Here is a 19,029-nt window from a genome sequence, read left to right on the forward strand (position 1 = left end):
GATTTCGTTGGAATCGGGATTTCTTCATCTAATGCTAGAAGGAAGAATTCTCAGAAACTTCTTTGATATGTGTGTGTTCAACTAACAGAGCTGAACCATCCTTTAGACAGAGCAGATTGGAAACCCTCTTTTTGAGGAATTTGCTTGTGGAGGTTTCAAGCGTTTTGGGGCCAACGGTAGAAAAGGAAATATCCTCGTATAAAAACTAGAGAGAATCATTCTCAGAAACCACTTTGTGATGTGTGCGTTCCACTCACAGAGTTTAATCTTTCTTTTCATAGAGCCGTTTGGAAACACTCTGTTTGTAAAGTCTGCAAGTGGATATTTGGACCTCTTTGAGGATTTCGTTGGAAGCGGGATTTCTTCATCTAATGCTACACAGAAGATTTCTCAGTAACTTCGTTGATTTCTGTGCGTTCAACTAACAGAGTTCAACCTTCCCTTAGACATAGCAGTTTGGAAACCCTCTTTTTGTGGAATTTGCAAGTGGAGATTTCAAGCGCTTTAGGGCCAACTGTAGAAAAGGAAATATCCTCGTATAAAAACTAGAGAGAATCATTCTCAGAAACCACTTTGTGTAGTGTGCGTTCCACTCACAGAGTTCAATCTTTCCTTTCATAGAGCAGTTAGGAAACACTCTGTTTGTAAAGTCTGCAAGTGGATATTAGGACCTCTTTGAGGATTTCGTTGGAAGCGGGATTTCTTCATCTAATGCTACACAGAAGATTTCTCAGTAACTTCGTTGATTTGTGTGTGTTCAACTAACAGAGTTCAACATTCCCCTACACATAGCAGATTGGAAACCCTCTTTTTGTGGAATTTGCAAGTGGAGATTTCAAGTGCTTTGGGGCCAACGGTTGAAAAGGAAATATCCTCGAATAAAAAGTGGAGAGAATCATTCTCAGAAACCACTTTGTGTAGTGTGCGTTCCACTCACAGAGTTCAACCTTTCCTTTCATACGGCAGTTTGGAAACACTCTGTTTGTGAAGACTGCAAGTGGATATTTGGACCTCTTTGAGGATTTCGTTGGAAACGGGATTTCTTCATCTAATGCTAGAAGGAAGAATTCTCAGAAACTTCTTTGATTTGTGTGTGTTCAACTAACGGAGCTGAACCATCCTTTAGACAGAGCAGATTGGAAACCCTCTTTTTGAGGAATTTGCTTGTGGAGATTTCAAGCGTTTTGGGGCCAACGGTAGAAAAGGAAATATCCTGGTATAAAAACTAGAGAGAATCATTCTCAGAAACCACTTTGTGATGTGTGCGTTCCACTCACAGAATTTAACCTTTCTTTTCATAGAGCAGTTTGGAAACACTCTGATTGTAAAGATTGCAAGTGGATATTTGGACCTCTTTGAGGATTTCGTTGGAAGCGGGATTTCTTCATCTAATGCTACACAGAAGATTTCTCAGTAACTTCGTTGATTTGTGTGTGTTCAACTAACAGAGTTCAACCTTCCCTTAGACATAGCAGATTGGAAACCCTCTTTTTGTGGAATTTGCAAGTGGAGATTTCAAGCGTTTTGGGGCCAACGGTAGAAAACGAAATATCCTCGTATAAAAAATAGAGAGAATCATTCTCAGAAACCGCTTTGTGATGTGTGCGTTCCCCTCACGGAGTTTAACCTTTCTTTTCATAGAGCAGTTTGGACACACTCTGTTTGTGAAGTCTGCAAGTGGATATTTGGACCTCTTTGAGGATTTCTTTGGAGGCGTGATCTCATCATCTAATGCTACACAGAAGATTTCTCAGTAACTTCATTGATTTCTGTGTGTTCAACTAACAGAGTTCAACTTTCCCTTAGACATAGCAGACTGGAAACCCTCTTTTGGTGGAATTTGCAAGTGGAGATTTCAAGTGCTTTGGGGCCAACGGTAGAAAAGGAAATATCCTCGTATAAAAACTGGAGAGAATCATTCTCAGAAAACACTTTGTGATGTGTGCGTTCCACTCACAGAGTTTAACCTTTCCTGTCTTAGAGCAGTTTGGAAACACTCTGTTTGTGAAGTCTGCAAGTGGATATTTGGACCTCTTTGAGGGTTTCGTTGGAAACGGGATTTCTTCATCTAATGCTAGAAGGAAGAATTCTCAGAAACTTCTTTGATTTGTGTGTGTTCAACTAACGGAGCTGAACCATCCTTTAGACAGAGCAGATTGGAAACCCTCTTTTTGAGGAATTTGCTTGTGGAGATTTCAAGCGTTTTGGGGCCAACGGTAGAAAAGGAAATATCCTCGTGTAAAAACTAGAGAGAATCATTCTCAGAAACCACTTTGTGATGTGTGCGTTCCACTCACAGAATTTAACCTTTCTTTTCATAGAGCAGTTTGGAAACACTCTGATTGTAAAGACTGCAAGTGGATATTTGGACCTCTTTGAGGATTTCGTTGGAAGCGGGATTTCTTCATCTAATGCTACACAGAAGATTTCTCAGTAACTTCGTTGATTTCTGTGCGTTCAACTAACAGAGTTCAACCTTCCCTTAGACATAGCAGTTTGGAAACCCTCTTTTTGTGGAATTTGCAAGTGGAGATTTCAAGCGCTTTAGGGCCAACTGTAGAAAAGGAAATATCCTCGTATAAAAACTAGAGAGAATCATTCTCAGAAACCACTTTGTGTAGTGTGCGTTCCACTCACAGAGTTCAATCTTTCCTTTCATAGAGCAGTTAGGAAACACTCTGTTTGTAAAGTCTGCAAGTGGATATTAGGACCTCTTTGAGGATTTCGTTGGAAGCGGGATTTCTTCATCTAATGCTACACAGAAGATTTCTCAGTAACTTCGTTGATTTGTGTGTGTTCAACTAACAGAGTTCAACATTCCCCTACACATAGCAGATTGGAAACCCTCTTTTTGTGGAATTTGCAAGTGGAGATTTCAAGTGCTTTGGGGCCAACGGTTGAAAAGGAAATATCCTCGAATAAAAAGTGGAGAGAATCATTCTCAGAAACCACTTTGTGTAGTGTGCGTCCAACTCACAGAGTTCAACCTTTCCTTTCATACGGCAGTTTGGAAACACTCTGTTTGTGAAGACTGCAAGTGGATATTTGGACCTCTTTGAGGATTTCGTTGGAAACGGGATTTCTTCATCTAATGCTAGAAGGAAGAATTCTCAGAAACTTCTTTGATTTGTGTGTGTTCAACTAACGGAGCTGAACCATCCTTTAGACAGAGCAGATTGGAAACCCTCTTTTTGAGGAATTTGCTTGTGGAGATTTCAAGCGTTTTGGGGCCAACGGTAGAAAAGGAAATATCCTGGTATAAAAACTAGAGAGAATCATTCTCAGAAACCACTTTGTGATGTGTGCGTTCCACTCACAGAATTTAACCTTTCTTTTCATAGAGCAGTTTGGAAACACTCTGATTGTAAAGATTGCAAGTGGATATTTGGACCTCTTTGAGGATTTCGTTGGAAGCGGGATTTCTTCATCTAATGCTACACAGAAGATTTCTCAGTAACTTCGTTGATTTGTGTGTGTTCAACTAACAGAGTTCAACCTTCCCTTAGACATAGCAGATTGGAAACCCTCTTTTTGTGGAATTTGCAAGTGGAGATTTCAAGCGTTTTGGGGCCAACGGTAGAAAACGAAATATCCTCGTATAAAAAATAGAGAGAATCATTCTCAGAAACCGCTTTGTGATGTGTGCGTTCCCCTCACGGAGTTTAACCTTTCTTTTCATAGAGCAGTTTGGACACACTCTGTTTGTGAAGTCTGCAAGTGGATATTTGGACCTCTTTGAGGATTTCTTTGGAGGCGTGATCTCATCATCTAATGCTACACAGAAGATTTCTCAGTAACTTCATTGATTTCTGTGTGTTCAACTAACAGAGTTCAACTTTCCCTTAGACATAGCAGACTGGAAACCCTCTTTTGGTGGAATTTGCAAGTGGAGATTTCAAGTGCTTTGGGGCCAACGGTAGAAAAGGAAATATCCTCGTATAAAAACTGGAGAGAATCATTCTCAGAAAACACTCTGTGATGTGTGCGTTCCACTCACAGAGTTTAACCTTTCCTGTCTTAGAGCAGTTTGGAAACACTCTGTTTGTGAAGTCTGCAAGTGGATATTTGGACCTCTTTGAGGGTTTCGTTGGAAACGGGATTTCTTCAGCTAATGCTAGAAGGAAGAATTCTCAGAAACTTCTTTGATTTGTGTGTGTTCAACTAACGGAGCTGAACCATCCTTTAGACAGAGCAGATTGGAAACCCTCTTTTTGAGGAATTTGCTTGTGGAGATTTCAAGCGTTTTGGGGCCAACGGTAGAAAAGGAAATATCCTCGTGTAAAAACTAGAGAGAATCATTCTCAGAAACCACTTTGTGATGTGTGCGTTCCACTCACAGAATTTAACCTTTCTTTTCATAGAGCAGTTTGGAAACACTCTGATTGTAAAGACTGCAAGTGGATATTTGGACCTCTTTGAGGATTTCGTTGGAAGCGGGATTTCTTCATCTAATGCTACACAGAAGATTTCTCAGTAACTTCGTTGATTTCTGTGTGTTCAACTAACAGAGTTCAACCTTCCCTTAGACATAGCAGATTGGAAACCCTCTTTTTGTGGAATTTGCAAGTGGAGATTTCAAGCGTTTTGGGGCCAACGGTAGAAAACGAAATATCCTCGTATAAAAAATAGAGAGAATCATTCTCAGAAACCGCTTTGTGATGTGTGCGTTCCCCTCACGGAGTTTAACCTTTCTTTTCATAGAGCAGTTTGGACACACTCTGTTTGTGAAGTCTGCAAGTGGATATTTGGACCTCTTTGAGGATTTCTTTGGAGGCGTGATTTCATCATCTAATGCTACACAGAAGATTTCTCAGTAACTTCATTGATTTCTGTGTGTTCAACTAACAGAGTTCAACCTTCCCTTAGACATAGCAGACTGGAAACCCTCTTTTGGTGGAATTTGCAAGTGGAGATTTCAAGTGCTTTTGGGCCAACGGTAGAAAAGGAAATATCCTCGTATAAAAACTGGAGAGAATCATTCTCAGAAAACACTTTGTGATGTGTGCGTTCCACTCACAGAGTTTAACCTTTCCTGTCTTAGAGCAGTTTGGAAACACTCTGTTTTTGAAGTCTGCAAGAGGATATTTGGACCTCTTTGAGGGTTTCGTTGGAAACGGGATTTCTTCATCTAATGCTAGAAGGAAGAATTCTCAGAAACTTCTTTGATTTGTGTGTGTTCAACTAACAGAGCTGAACCATCCTTTAGGCAGAGCAGATTGGAAACCCTCTTTTTGAGGAATTTGCTTGTGGAGATTTCAAGCCTTTTGGGGCCAACGGTAGAAAAAGAAATATTCTCGTATAAAAACTAGAGAGAATCATTCCCAGAAACCACTTTGTGCTGTGTGCGTTTCACTCACAGAGTTTAACCTTTCTTTTCATAGAACAGTTTGGAAACACTCTGTTTGTAAAGTCTGCAAGTGGATATTTGGACCTCTTTGAGGATTTCGTTGGAAGCGGGATTTCTTCATCTAATGCTACACAGAAGATTTCTCAGTAACTTCCTTGATTTGTGTGTGTTCAACTAACAGAGTTCAACCTTCCCTTAGACATAGCAGATTGGAAACCCTCTTTTTGTGGAATTTGCAAGTGGAGATTTCAAGCGCTTTGGGGCCAACGGTAGAAAAGGAAATATCCTCGTATAAAAAGTGGAGAGAATCATTCTCAGAAACCACTTTGTGATGTGTGCATTCCACTCACAGAGTTTAACCTGTCCTTTCATATAGCAGTTTGGAAACATTCTGTTTGTGAAGACTGCAAGTGGATATTTGGACCTCTTTCAGGATTTCGTTGGAAACGGGATTTCTTCATCTAATGCTAGAAGGAAGAATTCTCAGAAACTTCTTTGATTTGTGTGTGTTCAATTAACAGAGCTTAACCATCCTTTAGACAGAGCAGATAGGAAACACTCTTTCTGAGGAATTTGCTTGTGGAGTTTTCAAGCCTTTTGGGGCCAACAGTAGAAAAGGAAATATCCTCGTATAAAAACTAGAGAGAATCATTCTCAGAAACCACTTCGTGATGTGTGCGTTCCACTCACAGATTTTAACCTTTATTTTCATAAAGCAGTTTGGAAACACTCTGTTTGTAAAGTCTGCAAGTGGATAATTGGACCTCTTTGAGGATTTCTTTGGAAGCGGGATTTCTTCATCTAATGCTACACAGAAGATTTCTCAGTAACTTCGTTGATTTGTGTGTGTTCAACTAACAGAGTTCAACATTCCCCTACACATAGCAGATTGGAAACCCTCTTTTTGTGGAATTTGCAAGTGGAGATTTCAAGTGCTTTGGGGCCAACGGTAGAAAAGGAAATATCCTCGAATAAAAAGTGGAGAAAATCATTCTCAGAAACCACTTTGTGTTGTGTGCGTTCCACTCACAGAGTTCAACCTTTCCTTTCATACGGCAGTTTGGAAACACTCTGTTTGTGAAGACTGCAAGTGGATATTTGGACCTCTTTCAGGATTTCGTTGGAAACGGGATTTCTTCATCTAATGCTAGAAGGAAGAATTCTCAGAAACTTCTTTGATTTGTGTGTGTTCAACTAACGGAGCTGAACCATCCTTTAGACAGAGCAGATTGGAAACCCTCTTTTTGAGGAATTTGCTTGTGGAGATTTCAAGCGTTTTGGGGCCAACGGTAGAAAAGGAAATATCCTCGTGTAAAAACTAGAGAGAATCATTCTCAGAAACCACTTTGTGATGTGTGCGTTCCACTCACAGAATTTAACCTTTCTTTTCATAGAGCAGTTTGGAAACACTCTGATTGTAAAGTCTGCAAGTGGATATTTGGACCTCTTTGAGGATTTCGTTGGAAGCGGGATTTCTTCATCTAATGCTACACAGAAGATTTCTCAGTAACTTCGTTGATTTGTTTGTGTTCAACTAACAGATTTCGAATTTCCCATAGACATAGCAGATTGGAAACCCTCTTTTTGAGGAATTTGCAAGTGGAGATTTCAAGCGCTTTGGGGCCAACTGTAGAAAAGCAAATATCCTCGCATAAAAACTAGAGAGAATCATTATCAGAAACCACTTTGTGATGTGTGCGTTCCCCTCACAGAGTTTAACCTTTCTTTTCATAGAGCAGTTTGGACACACTCTGTTTGTGAAGTCTGCAAGTGGGTATTTGGACCTCTTTGAGGATTTCATAGGAAGCGGGATTTCTTCATCTAATGCTACACAGAAGATTTCTCAGTAACTTCGTTGATTTCTGTGTGTTCAACTAACAGAGTTCAACCTTCCCTTAGAGATAGCAGATTGGAAACCCACTTTTTGTGGAATTTGCAAGTGGAGATTTCAAGCGTTTTGGGGCCAAAGGTAGAAAAGGAAATACCCTCGTATAAAAAGTGGAGAGAATCATTCTCAGAAACCACTTTGTGATGTGTGCGTTCCACTCACAGAGTTTAACCTTTCCTTTCATAGAGCAGTTTGGAAACACTCTGTTTGTGAAGACTGCAAGTGGATATTTGGACCTCTTTGAGGATTTCTTTGGAAACGGGATTTCTTCATCTAATGCTAGAAGGAAGAATTCTCAGAAACTTCTTTGATTTGTGTGTGTTCAACTAACAGAGCTGAACCATCCTTTAGACAGAGCAGATTGGAAACCATCTTTTTGAGGAATTTGCTTGTGGAGATTTCAAGCGTTTTGGGGCCAACGGTAGAAAAGGAAATATCCTCGTATAAAAACTAGAGAGAATCATTTTCAGAAACCACTTTGTGTTGTGCGCGTTCCACTCATAGAGTTTAACCTTTCTTTTCATAGAGCAGTTTGGAAACACTCTGTTTGTAAAGTCTGCAAGTGGATATTTGGACCTCTTTGAGGATTTCGTTGGAAGCGGGATTTCTTCATCTAATGCTACACAGAAGATTTCTCAGTAACTTCGTTGATTTGTGTGTGTTCAACTAACAGAGTTCAACCTTCCCTTAGACATAGCAGATTGGAAACCCTCTTTTTGTGGAATTTGCAAGTGGAGATTTCAAGCGTTTTGGGGCCAACGGTAGAAAAGGAATTATCCTCGTATAAAAACTAGAGAGAATCATTCTCAGAAACCACTTTGTGATGTGTGCGTTCCCCTCACAGATTTTAACCTTTCTTTTCACAGAGGAGTTTGGACACACTCTGTTTGTGAAGTCTGCAATTGGATATTTGGCCCTCTTTGAGGATTTCATAGGAAGCGGGATTTCTTCATCTAATGCTACACAGAAGATTTCTCAGTAACTTCGTTGATTTCTGTGTGTTCAACTAACAGAGTTCAACCTTCCCTTAGACATAGCAGATTGGAAACCCACTTTTTGTGGAATTTGCAAGTGGAGATTTCAAGCGCTTTGGGGCCAACGGTAGAAAAGGAAATATCCTCGTATAAAAAGTGGAGAGAATCATTCTCAGAAACCACTTTGTGATGTGTGCGTTCCACTCACAGAGTTTAACCTTTCCTTTCATAGAGCAGTTTGGAAACACTCTGTTTGTGAAGACTGCAAGTGGATATTTGGACCTCTTTGAGGATTTCTTTGGAAACGGGATTTCTTCATCTAATGCTAGAAGGAAGAATTCTCAGAAACTTCTTTGATTTGTGTGTGTTCAACTAACAGAGCTGAACCATCCTTTAGACAGAGCAGATTGGAAACCATCTTTTTGAGGAATTTGCTTGTGGAGATTTCAAGCGTTTTGGGGCCAACGGTAGAAAAGGAAATATCCTCGTATAAAAACTAGAGAGAATCATTTTCAGAAACCACTTTTGTGTTGTGCGCGTTCCACTCACAGAGTTTAACCTTTCTTTTCATAGAGCAGTTTGGAAACACTCTGTTTGTAAAGTCTGCAAGTGGATATTTGGACCTCTTTGAGGATTTCGTTGGAAGCGGGATTTCTTCATCTAATGCTACACAGAAGATTTCTCAGTAACTTCGTTGATTTGTGTGTGTTCAACTAACAGAGTTCAACCTTCCCTTAGAGATAGCAGCTTGGAAACCCTCTTTTTGTGGAATTTGCAAGTGGAGATTTCAAGCGCTTTGGGGCCAACGGTGGAAAAGGAAATATCCTCGTATAAAAACTAGAGAGAACCATTCTCAGAAACCACTTTGTGTTGTGCGCGTTCCACTCACAGAGTTTAACCTTTCTTTTCATAGAGCAGTTTGGAAACACTCTGTTTGTGAAGTCTGCCAGTGGATATTTGGACCTCTTTTAGGATTTCGTTGGAATCGGGATTTCTTCATCTAATGCTAGAAGGAAGAATTCTCAGAAACTTCTTTGATATGTGTGTGTTCAACTAACAGAGCTGAACCATCCTTTAGACAGAGCAGAATGGAAACCCTCTTTTTGAGGAATTTGCTTGTGGAGATTTCAAGCCTTTTGGGGCCAACGGTAGAAAAGGAAATATCCTCGTATAAAAACTAGAGAGAATCATTCTCAGAAACCACTTTGTGATGTGTGCGTTCCACTCACAGAGTTTAATCTTTCTTTTCATAGAACAGTTTGGAAACACTCTGTTTGTAAAGTCTGCAAGTGGATATTTGGACTTCTTTGAGGATTTCGTTGGAAGCGGGATTTCTTCATCTAATGCTACACAGAAGATTTCTCAGTAACTTCGTTGATTTCTGTGTGTTCAACTAACAGAGTTCAACCTTCCCTTAGACATAGCAGATTGGAAACCCTCTTTTTGTGGAATTTGCAAGTGGAGATTTCAAGCGCTTTGGGGTCAACTGTAGAAAAGGAAATATCCTCGTATAAAAACTATAGAGAATCATTCTCAGAAACCACTTTGTGTAGTGTGCGTTCCACTCACAGAGTTCAATCGTTGCTTTCATACGGCAGTTTGGAAACACTCTGTTTGTGAAGACTGCAAGTGGATATTTGGACCTCTTTGAGGATTTCTTTGGAAACGGGATTTCTTCATCTAATGCTAGAAGGAAGAATTCCCAGGAATTTCTTTGATTTGTGTGTGTTCAGCTAACAGAGCTGAACCATCCTTTAGACAGAGCAGATTGGAAACCCTCTTTTTGAGGAATTTGCTTGTGGAGATTTCAAGCGTTTTGGGGCCAACTGTTGATAAGAAATATCCTGGTATAAAAACTAGAGAGAATCATTCTCAGAAACCACTTTGGATGTGTGCGTTCCACTCACAGAGTTTAACCTTTCTTTTCATAGAACAGTTTGGAAACACTCTGTTTGTAAAGTCTGCAAGTGGATATTTGGACCTCTTTGAGGATTTCGTTGGAAGCGGGATTTCTTCATCTAATGCTACACAGAAGATTTCTCAGTAACTTCGTTGATTTGTGTGTGTTCAACTAACAGAGTTCAACCTTCCCTTAGACATAGCAGATTGGAAACCCTCTTTTTGTGGAACTTGCAAGTGGAGATTTCAAGCGTTTTTGGGGCCAACGGTAGAAAAGGAAATATCCTCGTATATAAACTGGAGAGAATCATTCTCAGAAAACACTTTGTGATGTGTGCGTTCCACTCACAGAGTTTAACCTTTCTTTTCATAGAACAGTTTGGAAACACTCTGTTTGTAAAGTCTGCAAGTGGATATTTGGACCTCTTTTAGGATTTCGTTGGAAGCGGGATTTCTTCATCTAATGCTACACAGAAGATTTCTCAGTAACTTCGTTGATTTGTGTGTGTTCAACTAACAGAGTTCAACCTTCCCTTAGACATAGCAGATTGGAAACCCTCTTTTTGTGGAATTTGCAAGTGGAGATTTCAAGCGTTTTGGGGCCAACGGTAGAAAAGGAATTATCCTCGTATAAAAACTAGAGAGAATCATTCTCAGAAACCACTTTGTGATGTGTGCGTTCCCCTCACAGATTTTAACCTTTCTTTTCACAGAGGAGTTTGGACACACTCTGTTTGTGAAGTCTGCAATTGGATATTTGGCCCTCTTTGAGGATTTCATAGGAAGCGGGATTTCTTCATCTAATGCTACACAGAAGATTTCTCAGTAACTTCGTTGATTTCTGTGTGTTCAACTAACAGAGTTCAACCTTCCCTTAGACATAGCAGTTTGGAAACCCACTTTTTGTGGAATTTGCAAGTGGAGATTTCAAGCGCTTTGGGGCCAACGGTAGAAAAGGAAATATCCTCGTATAAAAAGTGGAGAGAATCATTCTCAGAAACCACTTTGTGATGTGTGCGTTCCACTCACAGAGTTTAACCTTTCCTGTCTTAGAGCAGTTTAGAAACACTCTGTTTGTGAAGTCTGCAAGTGGATATTTGGACCTCTTTGAGGGTTTCGTTGGAAACGGGATTTCTTCATCTAATGCTAGAAGGAAGAATTCTCAGAAACTTCTTTGATTTGTGTGTGTTCAACTAACGGAGCTGAACCATCCTTTAGACAGAGCAGATTGGAAACCCTCTTTTTGAGGAATTTGCTTGTGGAGATTTCAAGCGTTTTGGGACCAACGGTAGAAAAGGAAATATCCTCGTGTAAAAACTAGAGAGAATCATTCTCAGAAAACACTTTGTGATGTGTGCGTTCCACTCACAGAATTTAACCTTTCTTTTCATAGAGCAGTTTGGAAACACTCTGATTGTAAAGACTGCAAGTGGATATTTGGACCTCTTTGAGGATTTCGTTGGAAGCGGGATTTCTTCATCTAATGCTACACAGAAGATTTCTCAGTAACTTCGTTGATTTGTGTGTGTTCAACTAACAGAGTTCAACCTTCCCTTAGACATAGCAGATTGGAAACCCTCTTTTTGAGGAATTTGCAAGTGGAGATTTCAAGCGTTTTGGGGCCAACGGTAGAAAACGAAATATCCTCGTATAAAAAATAGAGAGAATCATTCTCAGAAACCGCTTTGTGATGTGTGCGTTCCCCTCACGGAGTTTAACCTTTCTTTTCATAGAGCAGTTTGGACACACTCTGTTTGTGAAGTCTGCAAGTGGATATTTGGACCTCTTTGAGGATTTCTTTGGAGGCGTGATTTCATCATCTAATGCTACACAGAAGATTTCTCAGTAACTTCATTGATTTCTGTGTGTTCAACTAACAGAGTTCAACCTTCCCTTAGACATAGCAGACTGGAAACCCTCTTTTGGTGGAATTTGCAAGTGGAGATTTCAAGTGCTTTGGGGCCAACGGTAGAAAAGGAAATATCCTCGTATAAAAACTGGAGAGAATCATTCTCAGAAAACACTTTGTGATGTGTGCGTTCCACTCACAGAGTTTAACCTTTCCTGTCTTAGAGCAGTTTGGAAACACTCTGTTTTTGAAGTCTGCAAGAGGATATTTGGACCTCTTTGAGGGTTTCGTTGGAAACGGGATTTCTTCATCTAATGCTAGAAGGAAGAATTCTCAGAAACTTCTTTGATTTGTGTGTGTTCAACTAACAGAGCTGAACCATCCTTTAGACAGAGCAGATTGGAAACCCTCTTTTTGAGGAATTTGCTTGTGGAGATTTCAAGCCTTTTGGGGCCAACGGTAGAAAAGGAAATATTCTCGTATAAAAACTAGAGAGAATCATTCCCAGAAACCACTTTGTGCTGTGTGCGTTTCACTCACAGAGTTTAACCTTTCTTTTCATAGAACAGTTTGGAAACACTCTGTTTGTAAAGTCTGCAAGTGGATATTTGGACCTCTTTGAGGATTTCGTTGGAAGCGGGATTTCTTCATCTAATGCTACACAGAAGATTTCTCAGTAACTTCGTTGATTTGTGTGTGTTCAACTAACAGAGTTCAACCTTCCCTTAGACAGAGAAGATTGGAAACCCTCTTTTTGTGGAATTTGCAAGTGGAGATTTCAAGCATACTGGGGCCAACGGTAGAAAAGGAAATATCCTCTTATAAAAACTAGAGAGAATCATTCTCAGAAACCACTTTGTGATGTGTGCGTTCCACTCACTGAATTTAACCTTTCTTTTCATAGAGCAGTTTGGAAACACTCTGATTGTAAAGTCTGCAAGTGGATATTTGGACCTCTTTGAGGATTTCGTTGGAAGCGGGATTTCTTCATCTAATGCTACACAGAAGATTTCTCAGTAACTTCGTTGATTTGTTTGTGTTCAACTAACAGATTTCGAATTTCCCATAGACATAGCAGATTGGAAACCCTCTTTTTGAGGAATTTGCAAGTGGAGATTTCAAGCGCTTTGGGGCCAACTGTAGAAAAGCAAATATCCTCGCATAAAAACTAGAGAGAATCATTATCAGAAACCACTTTGTGATGTGTGCGTTCCCCTCACAGAGTTTAACCTTTCTTTTCATAGAGCAGTTTGGACACACTCTGTTTGTGAAGTCTGCAAGTGGATATTTGGACCTCTTTGAGGATTTCATAGGAAGCGGGATTTCTTCATCTAATGCTACACAGAAGATTTCTCAGTAACTTCGTTGATTTCTGTGTGTTCAACTAACAGAGTTCAACCTTCCCTTAGAGATAGCAGATTGGAAACCCACTTTTTGTGGAATTTGCAAGTGGAGATTTCAAGCGCTTTGGGGCCAAAGGTAGAAAAGGAAATATCCTCGTATAAAAAGTGGAGAGAATCATTCTCAGAAACCACTTTGTGATGTGTGCGTTCCACTCACAGAGTTTAACCTTTCCTTTCATAGAGCAGTTTGGAAACACTCTGTTTGTGAAGACTGCAAGTGGATATTTGGACCTCTTTGAGGATTTCTTTGGAAACGGGATTTCTTCATCTAATGCTAGAAGGAAGAATTCTCAGAAACTTCTTTGATTTGTGTGTGTTCAACTAACAGAGCCGAACCATCCTTTAGACAGAGCAGATTGGAAACCATCTTTTTGAGGAATTTGCTTGTGGAGATTTCAAGCGTTTTGGGGCCAACGGTAGAAAAGGAAATATCCTCGTATAAAAACTAGAGAGAATCATTTTCAGAAACCACTTTGTGTTGTGCGCGTTCCACTCATAGAGTTTAACCTTTCTTTTCATAGAGCAGTGTGGAAACACTCTGTTTGTAAAGTCTGCAAGTGGATATTTGGACCTCTTTGAGGATTTCGTTGGAAGCGGGATTTCTTCATCTAATGCTACACAGAAGATTTCTCAGTAACTTCGTTGATTTGTGTGTGTTCAACTAACAGAGTTCAACCTTCCCTTAGCGATAGCAGCTTGGAAACCCTCTTTTTGTGGAATTTGCAAGTGGAGATTTCAAGCGCTTTGGGGCCAACGGTAGAAAAGGAAATATCTTCGTATAAAAACTAGAGAGAACCATTCTCAGAAACCACTTTGTGTTGTGCGCGTTCCACTCACAGAGTTTAACCTTTCTTTTCATAGAGCAGTTTGGAAACACTCTGTTTGTGAAGTCTGCAAGTGGATATTTGGACCTCTTTGAGGATTTCGTTGGAATCGGGATTTCTTCATCTAATGCTAGAAGGAAGAATTCTCAGAAACTTCTTTGATATGTGTGTGTTCAACTAACAGAGCTGAACCATCCTTTAGACAGAGCAGAATGGAAACCCTCTTTTTGAGGAATTTGCTTGTGGAGATTTCAAGCCTTTTGGGGCCAACGGTAGAAAAGGAAATATCCTCGTATAAAAACTAGAGAGAATCATTCTCAGAAACCACTTTGTGATGTGTGCGTTCCACTCACAGAGTTTAATCTTTCTTTTCATAGAACAGTTTGGAAACACTCTGTTTGTAAAGTCTGCAAGTGGATATTTGGACCTCTTTGACGATTTCGTTGGAAGCGGGATTTCTTCATCTAATGCTACACAGAAGATTTCTCAGTAACTTCGTTGATTTCTGTGTGTTCAACTAACAGAGTTCAACCTTCCCTTAGACATAGCAGATTGGAAACCCTCTTTTTGTGGAATTTGCAAGTGGAGATTTCAAGCGCTTTGGGGTCAACTGTAGAAAAGGAAACATCCTCGTATAAAAACTAGAGAGAATCATTCTCAGAAACCACTTTGTGTAGTGTGCGTTCCACTCACAGAGTTCAATCTTTCCTTTCATACGGCAGTTTGGAAACACTCTGTTTGTGAAGACTGCAAGTGGATATTTGGACCTCTTTGAGGATTTCGTTGGAAACGGGATTTCTTCATCTAATGCTAGAAGGAAGAATTCCCAGAAATTTCTTTGATTTGTGTGTGTTCAGCTAACAGAGCTGAACCATCCTTTAGACAGAGCAGATGGGAAACCATCTTTTTGAGGAATTTGCTTGTGGAGATTTCAATCGTTTTGGGGCCAACGGTAGAAAAGGAAATATCCTCGTATAAAAACTAGAGAGAATCATTCTCAGAAACCACTTTGTGTTGTGCGCGTTCCACTCATAGAGTTTAACCTTTCTTTTCATAGAGCAGTTTGGAAACACTCTGTTTGTAAAGTCTGCAAGTGGATATTTGGACCTCTTTGAGGATTTCGTTGGAAGCGGGATTTCTTCATCTAATGCTACACAGAAGATTTCTCAGTAACTTCGTTGATTTGTGTGTGTTCAACTAACAGAGTTCAACCTTCCCTTAGCTATAGCAGCTTGGAAACCCTCTTTTTGTGGAATTTGGAAGTGGAGATTTCAAGCGCTTTGGGGCCAACGGTAGAAAAGGAAATATCCTCGTATAAAAACTAGAGAGAACCATTCTCAGAAACCACTTTGTGTTGTGCGCGTTCCACTCACAGAGTTTAACCTTTCTTTTCATAGAGCAGTTTGGAAACACTCTGTTTGTGAAGTCTGCAAGTGGATATTTGGACCTCTTTGAGGATTTCGTTGGAAACGGGATTTCTTCATCTAATGCTAGAAGGAAGAATTCCCAGAAACTTTTTGATATGTGTGTGTTCAGCTAACAGAGCTGAACCATCCTTTAGACAGAGCAGATTGGAAACCCCCTTTTTGAGGAATTTACTTGTGGAGATTTCAAGCCTTTTGGGGCCAACTGTAGAAAAGAAATATCCTGGTATAAAAACTAGAGAGAATCATTCTCAGAAACCACTTTGGATGTGTGCGTTCCACTCACAGAGTTTAATCTTTCTTTTCATAGAACAGTTTGGAAACACTCTGTTTGTAAAGTCTGCAAGTGGATATTTGGACCTCTTTGAGGATTTCGTTGGAAGCGGGATTTCTTCATCTAATGCTACACAGAAGATTTCTCAGTAACTTCGTTGATTTGTGTGTGTTCAACTAACAGAGTTCAACCTTCCCTTAGACATAGCAGATTGGAAACCCTCTTTTTGTGGAACTTGCAAGTGGAGATTTCAAGCGTTTTGGGGCCAACGGTAGAAAAGGAAATATCCTCGTATAAAAACTAGAGAGAATCATTCTCAGAAACCGCTTTGTGATGTGTGCGTTCCCCTCAAGGAGTTTAACCTTTCTTTTCATAGAGCAGTTTGGACACACTATGTTTGTGAAGTCTGCAAGTGGATATTTGGACCTCTTTTAGGATTTCGTTGGAAGCGGGATTTCTTCATCTAATGCTACACAGAAGATTTCTCAGTAACTTCGTTGATTTCTCTGTGTTCAACTAACAGAGTTCAACATTCCCTTAGACATAGCAGATTGGAAACCCTCTTTTTGTGGAATTTGCAAGTGGAGATTTCAAGCGCTTTGGGGCCAACGGTAGAAAAGGAAATATCCTCGTTTAAAAACTGGAGAGAATCATTCTCAGAAAACACTTTGTGATGTGTGCGTTCCACTCACGGAGTTTAACCTTTCCTTTCATAGAGCAGTTTGGAAACACTCTGTTTGTGAAGACTGCAAGTGCATATTTGGACCTCTTTGAGGGTTTCGTTGGAAACGGGATTTCTTCATCTAATGCTAGAAGGAAGAATTCTCAGAAACTTCTTTGATTTGTGTGTGTTCAACTAACAGAGCTGAACCATCCTTTAGACAGAGCAGATTGGAAACCCTCTTTTTGAGGAATTTGCTTTTGGAGATTACAAGCGTTTAGGGGCCAACAGTAGAAAAGGAAATATCCTCATATAAAAACTAGAGAGAATCATTCTCAGAAACCACTTTGTGATGTGTGCGTTCCACTCACAGAGTTTAACCTTTCTTTTCATAGAACAGTTTGGAAACACTCTGTTTGTAAAGTCTGCAAGTGGATATTTGGACCTCTTTTAGGATTTCGTTGGAAGCGGGATTTCTTCATCTAATGCTACACAGAAGATTTCTCAGTAACTTCGTTGATTTGTGTGTGTTTAACTAACAGAGTTCAACCTTCCCTTAGACATAGCAGATTGGAAACCCTCTTTTTGTGGAATTTGCAAGTGGAGATTTCAAGCGTTTTGGGGCCAACGGTAGAAAAGGAATTATCCTCGTATAAAAACTAGAGAGAATCATTCTCAGAAACCACTTTGTGATGTGTGCGTTCCCCTCACAGATTTTAACCTTTCTTTTCACAGAGGAGTTTGGACACACTCTGTTTGTGAAGTCTGCAATTGGATATTTGGCCCTCTTTGAGGATTTCATAGGAAGCGGGATTTCTTCATCTAATGCTACACAGAAGATTTCTCAGTAACTTCGTTGATTTCTGTGTGTTCAACTAACAGAGTTCAACCTTCCCTTAGAGATAGCAGATTGGAAACCCACTTTTTGTGGAATTTGCAAGTGGAGATTTCAAGCGCTTTGGGGCCAACGGTAGAAAAGGAAATATCCTCGTATAAAAAGTGGAGAGAATCATTCTCAGAAACCACTTTGTGATGTGTGCGTTCCACTCACAGAGTTTAACCTTTCCTTTCATAGAGCAGTTTGGAAACACTCTGTTTGTGAAGACTGCAAGTGGATATTTGGACCTCTTTGAGGATTTCTTTGGAAACGGGATTTCTTCATCTAATGCTAGAAGGAAGAATTCTCAGAAACTTCTTTGATTTGTGTGTGTTCAACTAACAGAGCTGAACCATCCTTTAGACAGAGCAGATTGGAAACCATCTTTTTGAGGAATTTGCTTGTGGAGATTTCAAGCGTTTTGGGGCCAACGGTAGAAAAGGAAATATCCTCGTATAAAAACTAGAGAGAATCATTTTCAGAAACCACTTTGTGTTGTGCGCGTTCCACTCACAGAGTTTAACCTTTCTTTTCATAGAGCAGTTTGGAAACACTCTGTTTGTAAAGTCTGCAAGTGGATATTTGGACCTCTTTGAGGATTTCGTTGGAAGCGGGATTTCTTCATCTAATGCTACACAGAAGATTTCTCAGTAACTTCGTTGATTTGTGTGTGTTCAACTAACAGAGTTCAACCTTCCCTTAGAGATAGCAGCTTGGAAACCCTCTTTTTGTGGAATTTGGAAGTGGAGATTTCAAGCGCTTTGGGGCCAAAGGTAGAAAAGGAAATATCCTCGTATAAAAACTAGAGAGAACCATTCTCAGAAACCACTTTGTGTTGTGCGCGTTCCACTCAGAGAGTTTAACCTTTCTTTTCATAGAGCAGTTTGGAAACACTCTGTTTGTGAAGTCTGCAAGTGGATATTTGGACCTCTTTGAGGATTTCGTTGGAAACGGGATTTCTTCATCTAATGCTAGAAGGAAGAATTCCCAGAAACTTCTTTGATATGTGTGTGTTCAGCTAACAGAGCTGAACCATCCTTTAGACAGAGCAGATTGGAAACCATCTTTTTGAGGAATTTGCTTGTGGAGATTTCAAGCCTTTTGGGGCCAACTGTAGAAAAGAAATATCCTGGTATAAAAACTAGAGAGAATCATTCTCAGAAACCACTTTGGATGTGTGCGTTCCACTCACAGAGTTTAATCTTTCTTTTCATAGAACAGTTTGGAAACACTCTGTTGGTAAAGTCTGCAAGTGGATATTTGGACCTCTTTGAGGATTTCGTTGGAAGCGGGATTTCTTCATCTAATGCTACACAGAAGATTTCTCAGTAACTTCGTTGATTTGTGTGTGTTCAACTAACAGAGTTCAACCTTCCCTTAGACATAGCAGATTGGAAACCCTCTTTTTGTGGAACTTGCAAGTGGAGATTTCAAGCGTTTTTGGGGCCAACGGTAGAAAAGGAAATATCCTCGTATAAAAACTGGAGAGAATCATTCTCAGAAAACACTTTGTGATGTGTGCGTTCCATTCACAGAGTTTAACCTTTCCTTTCATAGAGTAGTTTGGAAACACTCTGTTTGTGAAGACTGCAAGTGGATATTTGGACCT

The sequence above is a fragment of the Gorilla gorilla genome, chromosome X, assembly GCF_029281585.2.
Source record: "Gorilla gorilla gorilla isolate KB3781 chromosome X, NHGRI_mGorGor1-v2.1_pri, whole genome shotgun sequence".
Classification (NCBI taxonomy): Eukaryota; Metazoa; Chordata; class Mammalia; order Primates; family Hominidae; genus Gorilla; species Gorilla gorilla.